The sequence below is a fragment of the Eptesicus fuscus genome, chromosome 7 (genome assembly GCF_027574615.1).
Source record: "Eptesicus fuscus isolate TK198812 chromosome 7, DD_ASM_mEF_20220401, whole genome shotgun sequence".
Lineage (NCBI taxonomy): Eukaryota > Metazoa > Chordata > Mammalia > Chiroptera > Vespertilionidae > Eptesicus > Eptesicus fuscus.
Window position 1 is genome coordinate 49,160,121 of NC_072479.1, and position 23,902 is coordinate 49,184,022.

A 23,902-nucleotide genomic window follows, 5' to 3' on the forward strand; every position below is an offset into this window, starting at 1 on the left:
TGCTGTACAAGCACACTGTGCATTTGAAAACAAAAGCCCTTGTAACATTACAAAATGACTATGACCACCGGGGACATATGCAGCTAGACTTAAACAGGACCTTCCATACTGGATGTTAAAATAGCTTATTTCTCTTTAGTTTTTTGGACTACCGGAAGAAGCAGAGCAGATCCAAGATTTTGTGTGATGTGTAGTTTTACAAAAGACCACGGGTAAGCTGCAGTGAAAATTACAGGGTAGGAGTGTGTATTCCTCATTCATGGCATTCATATAATATGCTTATTACAGAAAGGCATTAAAAGGTATGTATCCAATTTCACAACAGCTGGATAGTGCTAAGGGCTCCCATGGCATAAGGTCAGGTGTTATGCCTTCTTTATGACATTGATTTAAATTGGGGTACTACAGTATTTGCATCTAAAACTAAAATAAGAATTTTTATGTATCAGATGAACCAAGGTTTCTAAGATTTCCAATCTAATACAGGCATCCAGCATGAGATTAATTTTCATGTGCGTATAGCAGGGATTAATTTTGAGAGCTGAGAGACAACACACAGAATGGATCAGAGTTTTCGGTAATCCTAAAATTGAAACAAAAAAAGAAAATACACTTTAATCAGAATGCCTTATGAAAACTGTAGCTATTGATGATAAAGATTACATTGATGGTGGCACAAGGAGCAAAACGTGTTGGACATCTTTTAAAGTCATAGCTACTTCGACATGTAGTAAAAGGAAATACAGCAGTCCCACCTTAGCCACAGGGGATACAGCTAGTACTGAACCTTATGTGCACTATGGTTTTTTTCCTATGCACACATTCCTATGATGAAGTTTAATTTATAAATTAGGCACAGTAAGAGATTAACAACAATTACTACTAATAAACTAGAATAATTATTCTATATAATAAAAGAGTAATATACAAATTGACCCTAACAGTGGAACGACTGGGAATTATCAGTTGCTATGATGCACACTGACTACCAGGGGGCAGACGCTCAATGCAGGAGCTGCCCCCTGGTGGTCAGTGCGCTCCCACAGGGGGAGCTCTGCTCAGCCACAAGCCTGGCTGACAGCTGTGAGAGTAGCAGAGGTGATGGGAGCCTCCTGCCTCCTCGGCAGTGCTAAGGATGTCCAACGTGGCTTAGTCCCGCTCCCCAAGTCGGACATCCCCTGAGGGCTCCCAGGCTGCCAGAGGGATTTCTGACTGCCAATATAGGCCTGATCCCCCAGGGAGAGGGCCTAAGTCAGCAGGTGAACATCCACTGGGGGGTCCTGGACTGAGAGAGGGTGCAGGCTGGGCTGAGGAACCCCCCCCCCCCCCCGTCCAAGTGCACAAGTGCACTAATTTTCATGCACTGGGCCTCTAGTCCTATAATAAAAGTTATATGAATATCATCTCTTTCTATCTCACAAAATATCCCATTGTACTCCACGTACAGCATGGATATGCTGGACAAAGGGCTGATTCGCATCCTGGGTGGGACTGAGCAGAACGGTGCAAGATTATGTCATGCTACTCAGAATGGCACACAATTTAAAGCTTATGAATTGTTTATCTCCGTAATTTTCCATTTAGCATTTTTGGACTGCCATTGACCATGAGTAACTAAAATCTCGGATCAGGAGGCTATCAATGATCTCTCATCTGTCAGTCTACGTATTTTATTAAACCAACTATCACTGGGTTGACGTGGGAGACAAGTTCTCACTGTACTCCTTGAGATGTTGGCACCACATTACTTCTGCCATGGAATCCTCTTAGGATTTAACATCAAGGCTATCAAAGGAGGTGCTACCCCCATGTGGACCATCCTGCTTCATGGCCCCTGACAAACTGGATTATGGACATCGCTGTTCAGGACATTAGTTTCTTCCTAAGTCATACAGAGTACTATGAGGGGTACTGAAAATTGTGAAAATATGTTCTAAGGTCTTGAGGAACTTGAATCTGGTGGAAAAACAAGTCTTGGAGATATCCACTGAATCTAATGTCCAAAAGTAATGCCCTAAAATGTTGACTATATAAATGGTTTGTTCTACTAGATTGAGGCTGTACTAACATGGAACAAGTTGATCAGGATCAGGGACTTTGTACCCAGCAGTTCAAATCTTGGTTTTGACCCTGAGAAGGTATGAGATTTTAGCTTTCTTATTGGCAAAATAGAGAAAATAATAGTGTTTACTCAGAGGATTGCCATGAAGAGGAATGTGATAATCCATGTGAACTGTTTAGATGAAACTTACCACATACTAAGTGCTCAGTGCATGTTTCTTACTATTATTGAAATGGCTCCTTAACATGAAGGGGATATAAAGATGTAAGTTTCTGTGTGTTTTTTTTCTGAATTTAGTTTGGCTCTTGAGGCTATAATTTTTTAAAATTAATCTTAATTGTTGAGATTATTACAGATATCCCTCTTCCCCCCTGCCCCCCACCCCCCATAGTTCCCCTCTACTTGGTTCCCACCTCACCCCAGGCCCTCACAACCCTATTGTCTGTGTCCATAGCTAATAATACATGCATATAAGATCTTTGTCTAATCTCTTCCCACACCCCTCAAGCCCCCTTCCCTCTGAGAATCATCAGTCTGTTCCATTCCCATGCCTCTGATTCTATTCCATTCACCATTTTTTTCTGTTCATCAGATTTTTTATTCATTTGATTTTTAGATTCAGTTGTTGATATATGTATTTGCTGTCACTTCGTTGTTCATATTTTTTTATCTTTACCTTCTTCTTCTTCCTATTCTTAAAGAATACCCTTCAGCATTTCATATAATACTCATTGGGTGGTGATGAACTCCTTTAGCTTTTTCTGATCTGTGAAGCTCTTTATCTGACCTTCAATTCTAAATGATAGCTTTGCTGGGTAAAGTAATCTTGGTGTAGGTTTTTGTTATTCATCACTTGAATATTTCTTGCCACTCCCTTCTGGCCTGTATAGTTTCTGATGAGAAATCAGCTGACAGTCATATGGGTACTTCCTTGTAGGTAACTAACTTTTTCTCTTGCTGCTTTTAATATTCTCTCTTTGTCTTTTGCCCTTGGCATTTTAATTATGATGTGTCTTGGTGTGGTCCTCTTTGGATTCCTCTTGTTTGGGGTTCTCTGTGCTTCCTGGACTTGTTAGCCTATTTCTTTCACCAGGTAGGGGAACTTTTCTATCATTATTTCTTCAAATAGGTTTTCAGTATCTTGCTCTCTCTCTTCTTCTGGCACCCTCATAATTTGGGTGTTGGTACACTTGAAGTTGTCCCAGAGGCTCCTTACACTATCTTCATATTTTTGGATTCTTTTTCTTTTTGCTTTTCTGGTTGGGTGTTTTTTGCTTCTTCGTATTTCAAATCTTTTACTTGATTCTTGGGATCCTCTAGTCTACTGTTGAATCCCTGTATATCATTCTTTATTTCAGTCAGTGTATGCTTAATTTCTGACTGGTTCTTTTCCATTTTTTTTTGGCATTCTCACTAAGATCTTTGAAAGTCTCACTAAGTTCTTTAGAGGTTTCTAGAAGATTCTTGAGTAACCTCTTAACTGTGGTTTTGAACTTCATATCCAGTAGTTTGCTTTCTTCCATTTCTTTCATTTGTGACATGTTTCTTTGTCTCTACATTTTGGCTGCTTCCCTGTGTTTGTTTCTATGTATTGGGTAGCTACTAAGTCTCCTTGAGTTGACAGAGTGGCCTTGTGTAGTAGGTGTCCTATAGGGCCCAGTGGCTCAGTCTCCCCAATCACCTAAGGTGGACACTTTTGGTGCACCCCTTTGTGGGCTGTGTGCACAATTTTGTTGTAGTTGAGCCTTGATTGCTGTTAGTGTCACTGGGAAGAATTGAACTCTAGGCCAATTGGATGTGGGGACCAGCTGTGACTATAGTGGGAGAGCTGCTGTGCAGGAGACACCCTTATGGGGCAGGACTTGCTTCAGTGGGGCTTTGGTGCTCACTAAGTCTGCCCCTTGAGTGTGTCTCTTACGGATGTGAAGAGTTGTAATCTGTAATGGTCTCACACTGACCACTGTGTACACTGGCTCTTGGGTCTCCAGGGAGGTGCAAAGTCAGTCACTGCCTGGGGCCATCCAGCAGGAGCTACAGAGAGATCTGCAGATTCTCCACTTTGTATTGGGTCTGGCAGTGCTCAGACAAGGCCCAGATGTGAAGCAAAGCATGTTGGTGCTGGTGTGGGGTCTTGGGCCTTTTCTTGATAGGTTTGGGGCTCCCTGACCCAGCTTCAGCTTGCTTGACAGATTTTTAGCCTGAGAAAAGACAGACCATTCATATGCAAAAGCCTCTGTGCACAGCTTGGTTGGGGTTGTAAATTGGGTGGGGCAGGGTCTCAGGGAATCACCAGGGTGGAGCAAACAGAAATGGCTTCCAGACAGTCCTGCACTGGGGCAGTCCCAGCATGGGAACAATGACCACTGTGAGTACCTCCATCTGGAAGAAAGCCACCCCCACATTCCTGCCCTGATGCCAGACAGTCCAGTTTCTTCCCATATGTGTCTAGGTCCCCCAGAGCCTCGCCCAGCACTGGAGCTCAGAGGAAGTGGGAGCTTTTAAATTCTGTTTGTGGTGCTGGCCTTTTAAGAGGAGCAGTTGGGTCTCCAGTAGCCTGTGTGTCACTCAACCCCAATCTGCACTGGTTTTTACAACCTGTAGTTCTTACTGCCCCTAGGGACTTTTTCCCCCCCCTGGAACCCTGGGCTGGAGGTCTGGTGTGAGGCTTGGACCCCTTGCTCCTCTGGGCGGCCTCTCAGAGGCGTTCTCCCTCCCAAGTAAAAAAGCGGCACACCTGGGTGCTGGACCAGCCCGTTCTGTGCCTCTGCACCTCCTGCCAGTCTCAGTGTGCTTTCTTCTTTGCTTCTCTAGTTGTAGTACATCCATTCAGCCAGCTTTCCCGTTGTTCTGGATTTTAGTTGTAATTTTGATGTGGTTGTGAGAGGCAGCAAGCACAGGCATTTACCTATGCCGCCATCTTGGTTCTCAAGGCTTCATTTTTACTCTAAGATAGGAGACTTAATCTTGCCAGCTTAAGGTTGTACAGTCACTTTTGGTTTAAAACTTGTCTATTTTGGGTGAATCATCAGGTAAAGATTATTCTCCTCTCCTTCTCCCTAATGACAATCATAATCTCCAAGGGGCTTTTGAATGGTTTTGGCATCAAAGAAGTATTAAATGCTGTGTGTTGCTTTTTATTTGCCATCAGTTGCTGTTGTACTGATATTTTATTGATCCTTTGGTGACATGGCCCTGCCTTGGCTCTTGATACTAAATTGCCCATCCAGTTCTATTGGCCTGTTGACCCCAGAGCCCTTGCAAATTGTGCTTAATGATGTTATCTCTATCATGATTATTAGTGATTCTACTCTTCCAGAAGAGTATGCTAGAGATTAGGATAACACAGACAGAATAAGGGTGCTAAGGGATAGCTTGTGCAACCATAAATCTCTTTAGGGTCATGATGGCTAGGGGACAGTTGGCTATGAAATCTTTAAAAGCAAGTTTGGTTAAAAATTACTATAGCTGGTATTTAATCTCAAATGTCTGTTTCCAAATTCCATGTTCCTTTCACTGTTGTCATCACCACCTCAATTAAAAAAAAAAAAGATATACTTTTATTTGTACTGGTTTTTACTTTAAATTTTAAAGCGTGACCAGACATTCCACCAACAGGAGGGCTAAGGATACTCTATTACTCCAGAACTCCTTGATTCCACCTAAGGGTCAAGAGAGAACCCTAGATTCTTTTTCCGTTATTTCCGAACACTCTCCGTCTGACTATCACATTCTGCCTTGAGCTCATTAGGACTGGCTTCAATTGCCCTTTATTGCTTTAAATTTATTTCCCACAAGAGATTCCAAACCTCTCCCACATTTTAATTTCCATTAGGTTTTCTTATCTCCTATTTTGCCTCCTCTCACCCTTCCCATTTCCCATAACTTTTCCCTGGGCTCTTCAAGGTCTGTCAAGAGCATTTCTCCTCTCTCCTTCAAGCCCAGCACCTCATCCTCATCCTCACTCTTCCCTGATGACTATCTTCCTGATTTATTGAGAAAACTGAAGGATCAGCAGAGAACTTCCATCAGCATATTTACCCACCCATCAGCATTGGCCTTCCTGTCTCCTACCAAGCAGCAGTAGTTCTCAACACTGTGGGCATACTGGAATCACCTGGGAATTTTATAAATCTACAGATGCCTCCTACACTGGACAAATTAAATCAGAACCTGTTAGTTGGGGCCTGAGTATTACATTTTAAAAATATTTCCCTGGAGATATTTCTGTCTAGCCAGCATTGTGAACCATTACCATAGAAAAAGTATTCCTGTTCCTATCGAAAGCCAATCCCTCCACTTTGTTTAGTGGATTCTATTTATCTCACCTCCCAAGGACATGACTCTAGTGACTTTCCTTCTCTTTCCATCATCAGTTATTCACCTCTTTATGGATCATTTTCAGCAGTATACAAACATGCTGTCATTGTACCAATATATTTTAAGTTTTTTTTATTGCACTTTTCCATCAGTTCCATAATCAGTTCTATTATTTTACATCCCTTTGCTTTTCTACCATTCTCTCTTATAATATATTTCATGTGTCATCACTCTGCTAAGCCTGATATTATTTAGATAACAAAAGACTTTAACTACGCTAAATCTAATATTCAGTTCTTAATCCTCATCTTGATATATTAACAGCATTTGACGTAGTTGATCACATACTTTTCCTTGTTCAGCTTTCTTTATTTGGCTTATTTCTCCTACCTCATTTTCTCTCAGTCTCCTTTACTGGTTGCTTTTTTTGTCCCTGACCTCTCAATGTTGGTGGAGCCTTGAGTCCAGTATTTAATCCTCTTCTCTTTTCTGTAGACTCGCCCATAGTCATACCATCTACTTCTATATTTAAATAACACCAATATGCTAGTGGTTCCATAACTAGTATTTGCATATAGATCTTTATCCTAAATTCTTCACTTATATATTTGAATTGCTTAATTCCACAATTCCATGGAGAACTGATAGCCTTTTCCATCTCAGATAGTGGTAATTCTGTTCTTTCACTGCACAACTCCAAAACATTGGAGTCATCCTTGAGACCTCTTTTTTCTTTGTTTATTTTTTTATTTTATTGAATTTATTGGGGTGACATTGGTTAATAAAATTATATAGTTTCAGGGGTACAAGTCTATAATACATCATCTGTATATTGTATTGTGTGTTCACCACCCCAATTCAAGTCCTTCCATCACCACTTGTCTCCCTATACCCTCTTGTACTTCCCTCTACAAACCCCTTCCCTCTGGTAATCACCATACTGTTGTCTGTCTCTATAAGGGTTTTGTTTGTTTTTGCTTAATCCCTTCACCTTTTCTCCCAGCCTCCTAACCCACCTCCCCTCTAACAGCTATCAGTCTGTTCTCTGTATTTATCACTCTGTTTTTATTTTGTTTGTTTGTTTTGTTCATTAGATTCCACATATAAGTGACATCATATGATACTTGTCTTTTTCTGACTGGCTTATTTCACTTAGCAAATGCTCTTCAGGCCCATCTATGCTGTTTCAAAGGGTAAGACTTCCTTCTATTTTATAGCTGAGTAGTATTCCATTGTGTAAATGTACCACAGCCTTTTTTATCCATTCATCTACTGATGGAGAGACTTTCTTTTTCTTATATTCCCATTCAGTCTATCAGTAAGTCTTTTTACTGTACCTTCAAATGATCTGGCTACTTCTCACCACCTCCTCTGTTATTACTCTGGTCTAAATCACCAATATTTTGGCCTGGATTAGTTTATAATCTCCTAAGTGGTCCCCCTTCTGTCTCCCTTCCTCCATATACCTCAATCAAGCACCCTGAGTGATATATTTAGTACCTAAGCCAGTTCTTGGCAATCCTCTGCTGAAATACTCCTGTAGCTTTTTTTGCCACTCAGAGTAAGAGCCAATTCCTCATAATGGCCAGTAACTCCCATTATGACCTGACCCACCATTTTCTTTCTGCTGCTGGCTCTTCCTGCTTTCCCTTTTGCTTATTCTCTTCCAGGCACATTGGCCTCTGACTCTTGACCTTTGCACTGGCATTTCCAGAGGGAATTTTTGCCCCAAAATTGGCATGGCTACTACCTTATCTTGTCTCAGTCTGTATCCTGTCAGTGAGTATTGCTCTGACAACTCCCCATTTGTCTTTTATTTTTTCATAGTGGCTTAACATTACCACCTAGTATTCTATATGGCAGGCTTATTGTTATACTATTACATTATCAGAATATTACATTGTTCTGCATAGTATACTTATTAGTAATTCAGTTGTCAATGGAATGTACATTCCTTCATATTTTACTATCTCATTTAGTGTCCAAATTAGTGCTAATTTATTATATCAGTTATATGTTATATTAACACTATAGATATTTTAATTTCAGTGCTTCATAATGCTTTAGGTACTTTAAAAATTGTCTTCGTGATCATTATTTTAAAATTTTACATATAATAATTTCACTTTTATAATTAACTGAAGAGACTGAGAAATTTTATCATGAGTCAACATTAAGAAAGTGAAGTGGAAAATTGATGATATTATACTGATAAGCTGGGCCAAAAATGCATTTGCCTGAATTAAGCAATTGAAACAGACTTTACTGTTTCGGGTTGAATGATTACCTACCATTCTTTGTCCCATTTCTTTATTTCCTACTCTTACTCACATGTTTAGACTTGAGAAAATGAAATAAGTGAAGAAATTGACCATCATATAATTAGAAAACAAAATACAATGGTCAGAAAGATGGCATTGGGGAGGTGATGGGCGAGCTGAGTGTTTTCCACAGATAGAAATTATTTAGCTATTCAGAAAGGCAGTTAGAAAGGCTTTCTAGGCAAAAAGCACAATATTGACAGAGGCCTTAGACAAGAGAAATGGCTGTGAGAATGAAAAGGTAGTGTCTGGGGAAAGGGAAGTTGAAAGGAGGAAGGGTTGGACTTGAAAGACATATGAATATTAAGTTAACAGGTCTTATAGTTGATTCCTCTATGCCCTATTTTCAAAATTATCTTCTGCATTTTAAATAGAGCATCAGAAAAAGAAAGTCAAGTAGGAAGTATGGTCTTGATTGTATAAATAATTCCCCAAGAGAAAGTTGAAATCAATACATTATAATAATAAAAAATAAAATAATAATTGCTACAAATTACTTAATGGTCCATTATATGTGGTATGCTTTATGCTTTATACCCATGTTGTTATTTAATACTTGTAACAACCTAAAGAAATTTGAACTATCATTATCATCTCCATTTTACTGAATAAGAAATACAGGTGGTACTGGCAAACCCACGTATTCACTCGAATCTTTCTGAATCCAGAGCTCTTAACTGTGGCCCCAGCATTTCCCAAAGAGCCTTCCCTTGCTACAGACGAAGACTCCTAGGCCCCACACCAGAGGTACTGAATTAATGGAACCCAATAGTCTGCATTTTAAACAAGCATGGTTCTTATATCCGATATAAATTGAGAATCCAGTATATCTTCAGTATAATATGCCTGCCAGTTGGTCAAGGTATTCAAGGATTTTTTTTTTTCTTCACATGATTTCTTGGGCCTTTCAGTATGTGCCTAGTGTGTAGCTTGGATAGACTTATACTCAAGGAACAGACAGACATTTTCGTCCTTTATTTCTCTGGCCCCCACTTCGGAAAGTAGGACCGAAGGCTCGTCTCCCATAGAAATAAGCGGCCCTCATGCTTTAACAGACAGCAGGGGAAATGCACTGTCCCCAAACATCCACCAGCTCATCCCCTTCAGTCTCCTACCTGATGAGCTTTTTGACATGTCATTCTAGAGAGCACAGGCCAACTATTGGAGTGGAGGAGTTATGCAGGGTATAGAGATCAATTGAATAAAAGGAGGAAATGTTTAACCAAAAGAGATCTTCATCAAGGAATACTATGCCTTGGGAGGTAGTGAGCCCTCACCAATGGACATAATCAAACATAGTCTGGATGCATAATTGTTAGGGATACTACACAAAGAACTGGATATGACTTTGACCTTATTAAGGAAAACTAAATGTTTAATTTCTGACAGGTAAAAATTATGAACAAAAAATGTGCATGCACTCCTTTCAAAATGCTGTCTAGATTTTGATTCATAGGGGCTGTTTTATGCTTTTTCTTTGTTTTATTATGTCACAAGAGCTTTTCTTGTCAAATGAAAGTTTTCATGTCTGATGACTTCAGATCTATGCTATTAAAGAGTCCTATCAGGTTCTCCTGACAGTTAACCCTCTTGATATTGAACACTCATCTTCATTTCCCTCTCCTATCCTGTATATTTAAATGGCAGCACTGGGGGCTGGGAGATCCAAACAACTCACTCTCATTGCCTTGCAGAAGTTCTTACTACTCCCAGTGGGGCTTTTAGGTTAATTAGACATGAATGACAATGATGTGAGTGAACTTATTATAGTTAATATACCTATTAAGAATACATTTCTATGCAGCATCTGTACATAATTTGGATAAGAAAGCATAAAACCTGAAATACATCCTTCCTTAATTATTTTTTCAAACAAAAATGGAGAGCATCTTAGATTAATTTGGAATTTTCACTGTGGTTCTGTCAATTGGGAATACGAGGTTTATCTTGAAGCCACACTGAAGATTTGCTGTGACACATGGCTCAGGTATCCCCACTCGGAAATATTTTTCTCAATAAAAGTGGGATGAAGGCAAAAGCCAGAGGTGGGTGAGTTATCAAGCCAAGAAATAAGAGAATAAAACATACACACAAAAGCCTAGAGAGTCTTCCAGTAAATTTTACACAACTTCAGAGATGACTTAACAGTCATGCTATTTTTTTGGGTTAGTCAGATTACAGCTGGAGAGTAAAAACAGTAATACTATAAAAGCAACTACCCATTTATTAAAACCTTGCTATGTATCAGATACCCTACTAAGCATTATACTCACTACATTTAATCCTTTTAATCAAGCTTTAAGGAATATAATGAAACATTCTGATCCCTAGTACAGGGATATTTAGATGAGTAAACAGACCAGAGAGGTTAATTAACTTGCTGAAGATCAAACAGTTGGCAGTTTTAGAGCTGGTATTCTAACAGATTTATCTGACCACAGGGCCCATTTTAAAAAAAAAAAACTGTTATGGTATATATTCTCCTTTTATTACATTTAGTTCTGGATCTCATCTTTCAATAGGGACATAGACAAACTGGAACCTGTTCAGAAGAGAATGACCTCAGGGACAAAGGGTTTTATGTCATTTCATATGAAGAAGGACGAAAGGCCCTGGAGATGGCTTGGATCAGTAATGGAAAAGGGGATAGCTACCCGTATATATATGGGCAATCTGAATTCACATAACGTAGGGCCAGGAGCTACTGAGAAAATTTGTTCTAATTGGGGGGAGTAAATTTCTCTTCATGGGATGATTTGGAGAAGATGTGGGACACCCTCTGAGTGGGGATCTTGTAGAGAAGATTGGATGGATGTTTGGGAGTGAATTTCATACACTGGGCCTCTAGTATTATTATATAACACAATCACTTTAAAAGGTTTTTATTTAGATAGATGTTTCTTTTGTTACTCTTACTCTGAATACAGTGAAACCATAGCTCTCAGGACTCAGATGAGAGGTTGTGAGGATATGGCATCTAGCTCCTTCTGTCATCTGAGTGACCTAAAGCCTTGTTTCATAGCTACCTTAGAGGCACGTGTTCCTCTCTGACCAGATTGTGACTTTCTTGCATGAAGGGCATTGGCTTCTATTATTACTGACCCCATTCATTGGTTTGAGAATTAAATGACTGAGAAAGCAAAATAGTACAACAAATATTACTCAGAAATGTTACAGATACTTGGAAGTCAGGATCATGATCCCTATATACTTGCTCCCCGTGATTCACATCCTCCTGACTTCTATCTGTCCTATTAAACAGGAAGAAATGTGATCCTTTGACCATGGCCAGAATGGTAGTCAGGCTTTCAAAGTGCCATCATAAGTTATGCAACTCTGAGTAAATTTCTTCCCCAATGTCTCCAGTTTTTTTCTTTAACAAAAGCTGTTGAATTAGCGTTACCTTCAGGTGTGATTGTTTATAATAATCAGCAAATACCAGTAAAGTCTTTTGAGAAATGTTAAGGCTTTGTATTATAAATACCAATTGGTGATGCGGATTTCTTGGGTCCTATTCAGATGGGCACTTACTTTATTTAGTAATCAGGATCATTTTATGCTCAATTCCTTCCTTCATACCTCTGTGTCTGCCTATTTTCTTGCCTGGTTCTTTCTTCTTAACTTTGTTTCATTTAGCGTAATAAAGCCTACAGCATCAAAACTAGGAGAAAAGATTGTCTGTGGCTACCTCCTTCACAACTGTTGCATAATGTTTTTAAAACTTTCAAATTTCATGCCTTTAGACAGATATGCATCACTTATTTACCGTACTCACTACCACTCCCTATTGTGCTACACCAGAACAATTTCTCTTATTTATATTACCAGTATTGATTCTATAAATTTTTAATTTTGTGATCACATGTGGCTAGTGGCAACCATATTGGACAGCAGCTTTCTAGAAAGAGAACTACAAACATTTTGCAATGTATAAACATTAGTATGACAGCATATTATAGAGAAACGAATACTTTGAATCCCAGTTCTGGCTCTTAAAGAACTGGGCAACTTTAAAGCAGTAATTTACCTTTCTGAGCCTTGGATATCTCATGCATAAAATAGAGAATTTATAAATGCCTATAGAGTTGTTTTGAGGTTTAAGTGAGATAATGTATGTAAAGTGCTTTGCAGGTACTTGACAGGCAATTATCCGTTTCACATCCCAGTGGGGAGTTTGGATAAAAATTTTAAGTTATCTCCTCAATAAGGGCTCCATCAGAACTACTAGCTAGTGGGAGTGAGGCATTAGCTTCTGTTTGGTATTGGTTTGGTTCTTCTTCTTTGAGGTTTTCTACATCCTTTTCAGTGTCCTATGTAGTTTGCATTTTGATTGCTCACGTCCTTCATGAGAGCCTTGCTTGTTGTTTTCTGGCTGTTATTCTGTTGTTTGACCTTCTCAGGTTCTTGACATATCTCTCACTTAGGCTCTTTGTCATCAATCCTGGTTTCACCCCCAGTTCTATTTGTGACTCACTGTCTGGGCCTGATGCCTGTTTTCCCCTTCTCTGGCACCAACCCTGGTTTTGTTCTTGCTCTGCCACAGAAAGAAAAGTAGGGCTGATAACCTTGATCACTGAATGCATGACAAGTGTGGGCTTTCTAAAGATTAGCGTGCTTTTCAGTACCTGTACCTAAACCTGACAGTAAATTCCTTATAGTATTTAATTTGGTACCCAAGGCAAACTATTTGAAGTGCTGTGTGAGTGAAAAATGTCATGATTTAATTCAGACATGTAGAGTGGAACATAACTTAGCTTACAACTTAGTGGTACATGGAACTTGCTTGATTAGGAATAATGAATGCAAGAGAAATGGTAAGGTTGTTGATAGTTTAGAGTTTTTGGAGGGTTGGGTCAGTTCTGTTGCCTCTTCACTTGAAATGCTACCCAGAACCTGGGTGAAGGTGGGAATACAGAGTTGAGAATGGAGAAAAGGAACTTCCTGCTGCTGAGCGATTATAAGAGTGTTAGTTATGGTAAATTGCTATGACTTTCTGTTTCCCATCCAGTCTTAAATGAATAGCTCAGAAAGTACCATGTAAAGCAAACACAGCTATTTTCTTCTGAGGACACAATACCAACAGATGCAACCTTTGTGAACATCTATACATGATTCAAGTCCTTAGCCATGCAGGGAACTTATAGGCAAACTGCTTGTCTTATTTCTGTAAGTCCCGAAGACAAAGAAACAGCCAAACATCTGATCTTTGAAGTAAATGCCTCCTAAAATAGAGCTGTCCTAATCATTGGCAGGGTTAGGGCTGATAGTTACGTGCCTTGAGGAAACACAGATGGTTCAGAGTTGCACAGGGTGAGTTTATCAGCAGGAATGGCAAAGAGGGTACTAATTGTGATGGCTGCTTTTGCTGTGCTGTGTGGGGTCTTGACCTTTACCTAGTTTTCAGACTCAGCACAATTCCTCCCTCTTCCACAGCTTCCCCTTAAATGTATTCTTTCCTCTTTGATTTCTTCTTTACATTTTCTTTTTCCTTATATATTTCAGTCTATTGCATGGATTTGGCAAGAATAATGCACAACCCTGAGCCAGCTCCTCTTGAGTTGTCTTACCAGCTTACAAAATCAGTGTGTTATCAAAGGTTTCTTATGGTTGTTTTATTTTCCAATTAAATTGGGAGCTCCTGTGGAAAGAGAATATTATTTATGCCACTTTACCTCCAAGTCCTGCCCAGAGGGTGTTTGTTGATTATGTTTTTCGCAGAGTCAACCTCTGGGAGAAAGGTTGTCCACTGAGTGGAGAGGCAGGCAGAGTCACAGCCGTTCAGCCACCCCAGCTTCTGCAGCTGTCACTTGTCCTCAGCTAACTCTACTTTGTGGAAGTCAGGAGGGAATGACCCTTTCTAGCATCTCTAGTTAGTCCTATAAACATGTTCCTAACCCTCAAGTTACAATATAAATGAATAAAAGAGTGGAACATTTCTTTTCAAGCTATGGATTATACCCCTAAATTCCCCGAATCATTTTATTTGTGCATGCATTGTGTCCTGAGCGACTGAAAGAGAAAAGAGTTGGGATGGGGCAGCATAGCCACTAGCCACACACACACACACACACACACACACACACACACACACACACACTCCATACACCACACACACAGCACACACATACAAAATTCTAGTGATCCCTTTCGGGCCCTGTTTTACATTGTATTGGGAATTATTTACACACTTGAATTTTTGATGTCAGATCAGAGATTTGCTTTATGTATCTTTGTGCTTCCCCATAATGTCCTTTAATAATTGTTTGTTGAATAAATTTACCATATTTACACATTTAACCCTTTGCACTCACTTGCTTTTTTCTCAATTCCTTTATTCTACTTGGGATTTAATTTTTTAAATACCCCAGATTTTACAAAGCGCGGCAGTAGAATAAAAAGCTGGAGTTTCTTTTCATACAAACTTATTTATTTGGATTTTTTTATATTTCAAATTATTGATACATTCAAAGAGTAATTTTAATCTCGACATCCGAGTGCAACAGGTTAAAAGGCAGTAAGTATATCATGTTTTCCTTTCAATAGCCTAGAAAAGTTTTCTTTAAGATGAAAATGCACTCAGTGAATATTCCTGTCTTCCATCACTTTCTTTAAGACCATATTCAAATTTTCCCATTTCGATTTTCAACAGTTTACTGTGCCTTTTAATTATAGGAAACCAGAAGCCTTAGGTGGAACCACTCTCAATTCCCCCCTTCCCCATTCTATAAACATCTAGTGGGTGGTTTCCCGTCTCTTTACCGCATTTGTCACTGCTGTTTACTTCCTGCCTACATGACTGCCCCCCATTGGCTGCTTCACCTTGCACTTCTCGTGTCTGTGTCTTTGACAGGCAGTTCATCCTCTGCTTCTCCTAAATACTGCCATTTCCCCAGAGATTTATCTTATTAAATCTGCTAACAACAAACTCTTTCTGCCTCCTAGTCCTAACTCCCCACACCCCACCATGCTGCGACCCCTCCCCTCCAAATGTGTATTCCTAACCTAGACGGCTCCGTCTGAGGCTCAAAATCTCACATAAAACCACCTTGTCTGTCCGCTATACCCATGAGGAGGGTCTACGCCTTACTTTTCCATACATCCCGAGGCATTCGTAGGATGCTCTGAAATTGCCTGATTTTTCCCATACTTTGGTAACTCACCTCTATTTTTACCAACAAGAAAATAGAACTTTGAAAATGCTGTGACTTCAAGGTCAAAATGCTCACAATAGTTTATGAATTTGTGACTGACGATTTACCCCGTGCAAGGCCTTGGATACCTTTCTCTCCAGATTTCCTGGTCTGTGAACATCCTTCACTGTGTCCATGGGACTGAAAACTGTCATTTCTGGTGACTTGCTGACAGTAAAATGCAGGCTCCTTCACGCAGAACTTGCTTCCAGAAATTGCACTATTGGATCACTTTAGGATTACAAATTACACTTTAGGTGAGGAAATAAACTAACTTTGGGGAAAGTTAATATCAGTTTGGCTTAGGTTTGCAAAGAATGCAACATTCTGATAATACAGTAAAATATAGGGGTTGGCAAAGACCATGAGGTATTACCTAGTTTATTTCCTCATTTTGTACTTAGAAGTTAACATTCAGTGTTCAAAATAGTTATGCTTCTTCTTGACAACCCATCAAGGACCAGCTTCATGTCTCTGTTGTTACTCTGAATCAGGTAGTACACTTTCTTTGTTGCGAGGGAGGTTAAAAGTAGTCAAGATGCATGTTAACAACATGATTACTGAATTTTGGCTTTCTCCATGTGTACTCAGGTGAATTGAGAAAGCACTGAAAAAAGACAGAGCTTTGGGGCCTGCATGTGAGCCAGTGTGTCTGCGTGCCTGGTAGCAGTAGATAGATGTCAGAGGCATTTTGTTCAGAGACTTAATAAAATGAATATTTGCCTTTTGGTACTTTTCAAAAAGCTATTATCCCCTGTGTAGGAGAAAAGAATTTTTCATTATGCTTTGCTTTCATAACTGAGGAGGACAAGAAGACCTTTTTTTCTAATTAAAATCTCATTTCATACTAATGTGATATGAGGAAATTATTTCTGGAGACCTCCATAATTTTTAATATATGTAACAGTGATCTGTCTGGTGATACTGAAACTATCTGGTGATGTGAATTCTATACATTTATTTAGCACTTTACATATTCACTTATGTACAATATTATGCTTGATCCTCAATGTTAATGAAATAATATCAAGACCATCTTACCTTTTGAGAGGTTAGCTAATAATTTTTCTTTAATTTGGATCGGATCATTGTTATAACAGTTTGTAACTCTAAATTAGTATCTTGATGTTAAGGTAATTGGAATGTTGGGTTACTGAACTGTAAGTTTCAAAAGAACTGACAATCTATTACTCTTTCGTTTGTGGTACTTCTCATGTCTTTCAAGTAATTAGCAAACTTATTAGAAGGCCTGGTAATGACATGCTTTTGAACAATAATCTTTTACTCCATGAGAAGATAAGAGACTACTTTTTAAAGATAGTCATAAAATAGTTCTGTTATACTGCAAGACTCTCATGTACTACTGAATTAGATACATTAATTCTCTATGAAACAGAATAATACTCTTGGCTATCTTCCCAGGTTTAACCAATTTATTGTTATGAAATGGAGAACCAGAAAATGAAAAAAAACAACACACAACCTCTTGAATATTCCATGAGTACTGAATGCACACTTCCCTTCTGAATCCTTTTTAGCATTTAATTGTTGATGGCAACCTGCTGAAGATATTACATGAAAAAAATCTTGGTAAATAAAATCAACATGGTAGATATTTTTTTATTAAATAATTTGTTTGTTTATTTATTTATTTATTTAAAAATATATTTTATTGACCCTTTAAAGAGAGGAATTGAGAGGGAGAGAGAGTTAGAAACATCGATGAGAGAGAAACATTGATCAGCTGCCTCCTGCACACCTCCCACTGGGGATGTGCCCGCAACCAAGGCACATGCCCCTGACCGGAATCGAACCTGGGACCCTCCAGTCCGCAGGCTGATGCTCTATCCACTGAGCCAAACCGGTTTCAGCAACATGGTGGATTTTTGCACTTTCTCATTGAATCAAAGAATTGAGGCCAAGTGAAACATTTATTTAATAAACCTTTAGGCACATTGAAAATTTGGAAGTATATCTGTTTTTTCTTACTATTATTTATTTTATGCTCAGGCCAATAGTTACGAAGTAATTCCTGCCAATGAAATTGAATAAGTCTAAATTTTTATTTCAAGTGTATACTGTAAATCACGAGGAGAAATCATGTAGACCATGGGTTAGCATAATCTGGTTGAAAATTATAAACATTATAAGTTATTTATTGAAGTGTTTCATGATAAGAATGTTGCCTGCTTTATCTTGGTTGATCATCAATGGGGTTGGTATTATTCTCTTTTTATCTAAGAGGAAATGAAGGCTCTAAATTACTCTAAGGGCTTTTATTTAGACATAACACCTAGTTCAGCCCCTGGCAGAGTAAGTGCTCAGTGAATATTCCATGAAGGAAAGATATATAATACACTCAAGTACAAACCAGTAAGAGGCAGAGCCAAATTTTGCATGTATACCTTGAATTTCTCTACACTCTCATTCTTCTACTCTGCCTCTTAAATATCTGAGTTTTGGAGGTGTTTGTCCCATCAGGAAAAAAAACAACATGTAATATTTTTATCCAAATGTCCAAACTTTTATTTGGAGATTGTTTACCTTCAACCAGGTATGATGGCTGCAAAGCCAAGGGGCTCTTGGTGTGTGTTATATGTTTAGATCATCACCAATAATTGCTAGAGTATATTAATGCTGATCAAATCGATATTTTCTTTACCTTATTGGTCATATAGTTGATATAGATGGATGGTCTTGTTGGTTTCCACTTACAACTTCTATAACATTGTGTCTGTTTCCCCAAGCCAGTCAGGGTCCCCAAATTACAGAAGCTTTCAGTAATTTCTGATGTTGGATCTTAAAAGAATAGCAGGTATTGTCAAAAGCAAGGCATTTCCCCCCAAATCACTTAAACTATTATTATTCCATTGTATGAAAGATAATTTTAATGAGAGTAAATTACAATCAACTTTGTAGAGAAGAGCTTTTGCTCTTGAAGTTCCTCAGAAGTAAAAATAAACGTGACATTTTTTACTTCATGAGTGCAATTGCATTTTTTGACTCATGTAATAGTCAACGTACAGAGAAACGAGAGATTTTAAATGTTTCTTAAAATTAGAAAGTGGCACACAAATCAAGCAATTTCTCCATGACTATTAATTTTGACATGCAAATAAAAGAAATTCAGGGAATTTGGGGAATGGTTATTAGGTATCAGGAGGAGGGGCTTTATACAATTTATTTTTTAATAACTATTTATTGAATGCTTAGCATGAGCCAGCCACTGTTCTAGACCCAGATGGTTGGAACACAGTAGTGAACAAGACAGAAAAGGTTCCTTGTGTAAAACTGAGATGCTTGTGGTAGGAGTCAGAAAATATGCAAACAAATACATTATTATTGACTAGAGGCCCAGTGCATGAAATTCGTGCATGGGGGGGATGGGTGACCCTCAGCCCAGCCTGTACCCTCTCCAATCTGGGACCCCTCGAGGGATGTCCGACTGCCCGTTTAGTTGGACATCCCTCTCACAATCCAGGACTGCTGGCTCCCAACCACTTGCCTGCCTGCCTGCCTGATTGCCCCTAACCGCTTCTGCCTGCCAGCCTGATCACCCCCTAACCACTCCCCTGACAGCCTGATGAATGCCTAACTGCTCCCCTGCTGGCCTGATTGCTCTAACTACTCTCCCCTGCTAGCCTGGTCACCTCTAACTGCCATCCATTGTTAGCCTGGTCGCCCTTAACTGTCCTCCCCTGCAGGCCTGGTTGCCCCCAACTGCCCTCTCCTGCTGGCCCGGTAACCCCTAACTGTCCTCCCTTGCCTGCCTGGTCACCCCTAACTGCCCTCCCTGCTGGCCTGGTCACCCCCAACTGCCTTCTCCTGCAGGCCTGGTCCCCCCAACTGCTCTCTCCTGTTGGCCTGCTTTCCCCCAACTGCCCTCCCCTGCAGGCCTGGTCCCCCCAACTGCCCTCCCCTGCAGTCCTGGTCCCCCCAACTGCCCTCCCCTGCAGGCCTGGTCCCTCCCAACTGCCCTCCCCTGCAGGCCTGGTCACCCCTTACTGCCCTTCCCGAAGGCCTGATCCCCCCAACTGCCCTTCCTTGCAGGCCTTGTCCCTCCCAACTGCCCTTTCCTGCAGGCCTGATCGCCCACAACTGCCCTCCCTTGCTGGCCTGATTGCCCACAACTGCCCTCCCTTGCCGGCCATCTTGTGGCGGCCATCTTGTGTCCACATGGGGGCATCATCTTTGACCACATGGGGGCAGCCATCTTGTGTGTTTGAGTTATGGTCAATTTACATATTACTCTTTTACTAGATAGGATGGAAATAATAGTTAATAGTTCTTTGGATGGAAATAATAGTTAATTGGATACTGAGCTATATGATAGTCAGAAAAATCCTCTCTGAAAAGATTTAATCTGACCAGAAATCTAAAGAATGAGGAGGACTTTCAGGCAGAAGAACTAGGCATTATTAAGGATTTGAGGACTTGAGTTTGGCTTTTTAGGAATGAGGTGTGAGTGGGAGGGAGAAGGATAAGTGATCAAATGTAGGTAGTCTACTAGGCCATGGTAAGGAGATGGGATTTTAATTTTATTCTGATAATAATACATTGGTTGTACATTGGAAACCTTTAAGTTCCAGCATCAGAAACTTTTTAAGTGATGCAGTAGTAAGATTTTCATGTAGAAAGAAAATGATGGCTGTCTAAGTTTTTAGAAGAAAAATGCTATGGTGAAAGAGTGGAAGCAGAGATCAAATAGGAGATCATTGTCATAGTGAAGGTCAGACTTGGACAAGGATGAAGGTGGAAATAAATAGATGGATTTATTGTATATTTCAGATGTTGAGCATAGGATGTACTGAAAGTTTAGAAATGGGGGTCAGTGAAAGGGGAAAATCAAAGATGACTTCTGAATTTTTGCTTGGCTGAATGGTGGTACAATGAAGAATGAGGCAGAAATAGTCAGGGAGATGGAAGGAAATGTAACAGTCAACCCTTCAAGTTTGACATATCTATTAGCCATCTAATTAAAGATGCTAAACTCCTGGTTGAATAGGAAAGTTTGGTTCAGGTAAGATGTTCGGGTTGGGGGAAATTTTTGTGAATTATCAGTGAGGAGATCATACTAAAGCCATGAATCTGGGTGAGAAATCTGGGAGAAATAGTTAACAGAGGCTCCAGCACAGCCTTGAGGCACTGCAGTGACCTTTCAGAGGTCAGCCAGACAAACAGATATCAGCAAAGTACCCTGAAATGAGAGGCCAGTAGGTTAGTAAGAGAACCAAGAGTATGAGAATGTTCAATCCCTCACTTCCAGAGAGAGAGAACAATGTTTCTAACAAAAGAAGGGTGTGCTCAGTTGTGTTTATAGTACAGAGAGGCCTAGAAGAATGGGGACATTGAAGTGATCTCTAGCACAGGAGGTGATTTCTGTGATTTTTGAACTGAGCATGGATAGTATGCCATTTCCAGCTTTGAATTGGATGATAATATAGAAAGTAGTCATGGTATTGATATTTATTTTAAAGGTGGTGACAACTGGTCATTTTTTAAAAAGTAAAGGTATTACTGAAGTAATATACAGGGGTGGGCAAAAGTAGGTTTATAGTTGTTCATATGGGAAAAGACATACAAGTTATGATTATTACAATAGCTTCATTAACTCAAAAGAATGTCACAATGGCACAATGTACTTAGGTACAATCTCGTAAGTGCTCACATTGTCAGCCTTCCTTATTTATATAATCTTGTAGTCTTTGAAAATCAGTAAGCAAACCTGAATTTGTTTTTCTTTTCTTTCTATCCATATATCTTTCATTTAAGTTTTTAATTTTTAATTTAATTTTTTTGTAGATAAAAATAATTAGCCATTTACATGCAATAAATATTAATATTTCAAGAAAAACAATTTTAAATATAATAATGTTGCATGCAATAAACATCAGTATTTCAAGAAAAAAGATTTTAAATATAATATTACCAAAACTGTACTAACATAGTATAATATCACAAAAGTTGTAGGGAACATTAAAAATCTGCAAATAATAGGATTACTTCTATTATATTCTAAAACATTTTTTTCTCTGGCTCTATTTTTGTTCATTAGTTTATATTGTTCATTATATCCACAAAAGAGTGAGATCATGTGATATTTATCTTTCTCCAACTGGCTTATTTCACTTAGCATGATACTCTCCAGGTCCATCCATGCGGTTGCGAATGGTAAGAGTTCCTTTTTATAGCAGTGTAGTATTCCATTGTGTAGATGTACCACAGTTTTTTAATCCAGTCATCTGCTGAATTTTGGTGACCTGCTTGGGGTGAGCCCCACTGACTCCTGAGGTGGTTTAATTAAAGCGTACTTTTGTCCACCCCTGTATATTTCCCAATTTCCATAGTGGGGCTAGAATACTTAGATGGCATTGTTTTGTATATAGCATAGATTTAATAGGTTACTGAGAGGTTGGATTCCTATAGTGCCATACCAGAAAAACACAGGTTCTTTAATGTTATTGCCCCCTGGTTAAATCAATAGGTTGCAATGAAAGAGTTTAATTGGCAGGTTTGCAGAGCTGGAAGATTTATCCACAGCCATAGACAAGTGCTATGAAAGTCATACATCTATATTTGATAGAAAGTGTACTGCTATCCTAGTCATGTACACTAAATAAGGAAACTTTGATGCATAGTCATGAAAAAAAACAACAAAACAAAAAACAAAAACACCAAAATTCAACAGACCCCATTCTTGTTAATGGTAACATGGCAGATCTGTGGCAGGATGTCTGACTGTGGAATCATCATCACTGACTGACATGGCTTGCTATTTAAAATGGTCTCTCTATGCTGTGGGAGACATAAAGTATCAAAGCTATGTCATCAGGATGATGCCTTCAATTCAACTATAAACCTCATTCTGTTTATTCTGATCTTACCTGAGAAAAATAATCCGTTGTTATAGGCCAAATATATGTGCATTCTGTCCTTTTGAGAAAACAAGTTTTTGCACTGTAATCACATGCCTTCAATTCAACTTTAAATCCGATTCTATTTATTCTGATATTATCTGAAAAAAATAATTTTCATAGGCCAAGTATATGTGTCTTCTTCAAATGACCTTCTGAGAAAATCAAGGTTTTTGCACTGTAATTGCATTTTTATGTCTTTTTCTACTGTAGGAGTACCATATATTTGTTCAGCTACAGGTAACAAGAGATAGTAAAATTTAGAGAATGTTTTTAAATTACAAAGGTGGAAATAGAATTAAAAATGGGAGGACATATTCGCTAATGATACATCTAATAAGGAGTTAATGTCCAAAATTTATAAAGAATTTATGAAACTCTAGATAAATAAAAAATTCCAATTAAAAAATAGGCAAAATGTCTGAATAGACGTGTCTCCAAAGAAGACATACAGAGGCCAATAGACATATGAAAACATGCTCAATGTCACTAATCATCAGGGAAATGCAAATTAAAACCTCAATGAGATATCACTTCATACCTGCCTGAATGTCTATCTCAATAAATCGACAAACAACAAGTGTTGGCAAGGGTGTGGAGAAAGGGAGCCCTGTTGTATTGTTGTTGGGAATGTAGTACAGCCACTGTGGAAGGCAGTATGGAGTTAGCTCAAAAAAATAAAAAATGTAACTGCCTTATGACCCAGCGATTCCACTTCTGAGAATTTATCCAAAGTAACTCTAAACCCTAATTCAAAAAATATATGTACTCCTATTTTCATGGCAGCATTATTTACAATAGTCAAGTTTTGGAAGCAGCCAAAGTGCTCATCAGTGGATGACTGGACAAAAATGCTGTGATATATTTACACAATGGAATACTACTCGGCTGTAAAAAGGAAGAAAATTTTACTCTTTGTGGGCAGACAGCTCTGGCGGTGGTGGTGGTGGTGGTGGTTTTGGGGGTGTGGGGTGTGGTTGGAGAGATTAAGCAAAAAATAAAGAGAGAGAAAGAACTCACGGATATGGACAACAGTATGGTGATTGTCAGGGTAGGAGGGGTGGGTGGAATGGAAAAGGGCATAGAGGGGATAAATGG

The 23,902-nt window shown here is 39.1% G+C and overlaps 1 protein-coding gene across 1 annotated transcript in view; it reads left to right on the top strand.

Annotated features, from left to right (window-relative positions):
- The first annotated feature begins 8,079 nt into the window (after window positions 1-8,079).
- The window catches only part of TAFA2 (TAFA chemokine like family member 2), a 191,636-nt gene continuing 175,813 nt past the window's right edge, over window positions 8,080-23,902 (top strand). The window contains exon 1 of the mRNA XM_054718591.1: window positions 8,080-8,158. The gene's annotated coding sequence lies outside the window, so the exon portion shown is untranslated. The remainder of the gene's footprint in view (window positions 8,159-23,902) is intronic.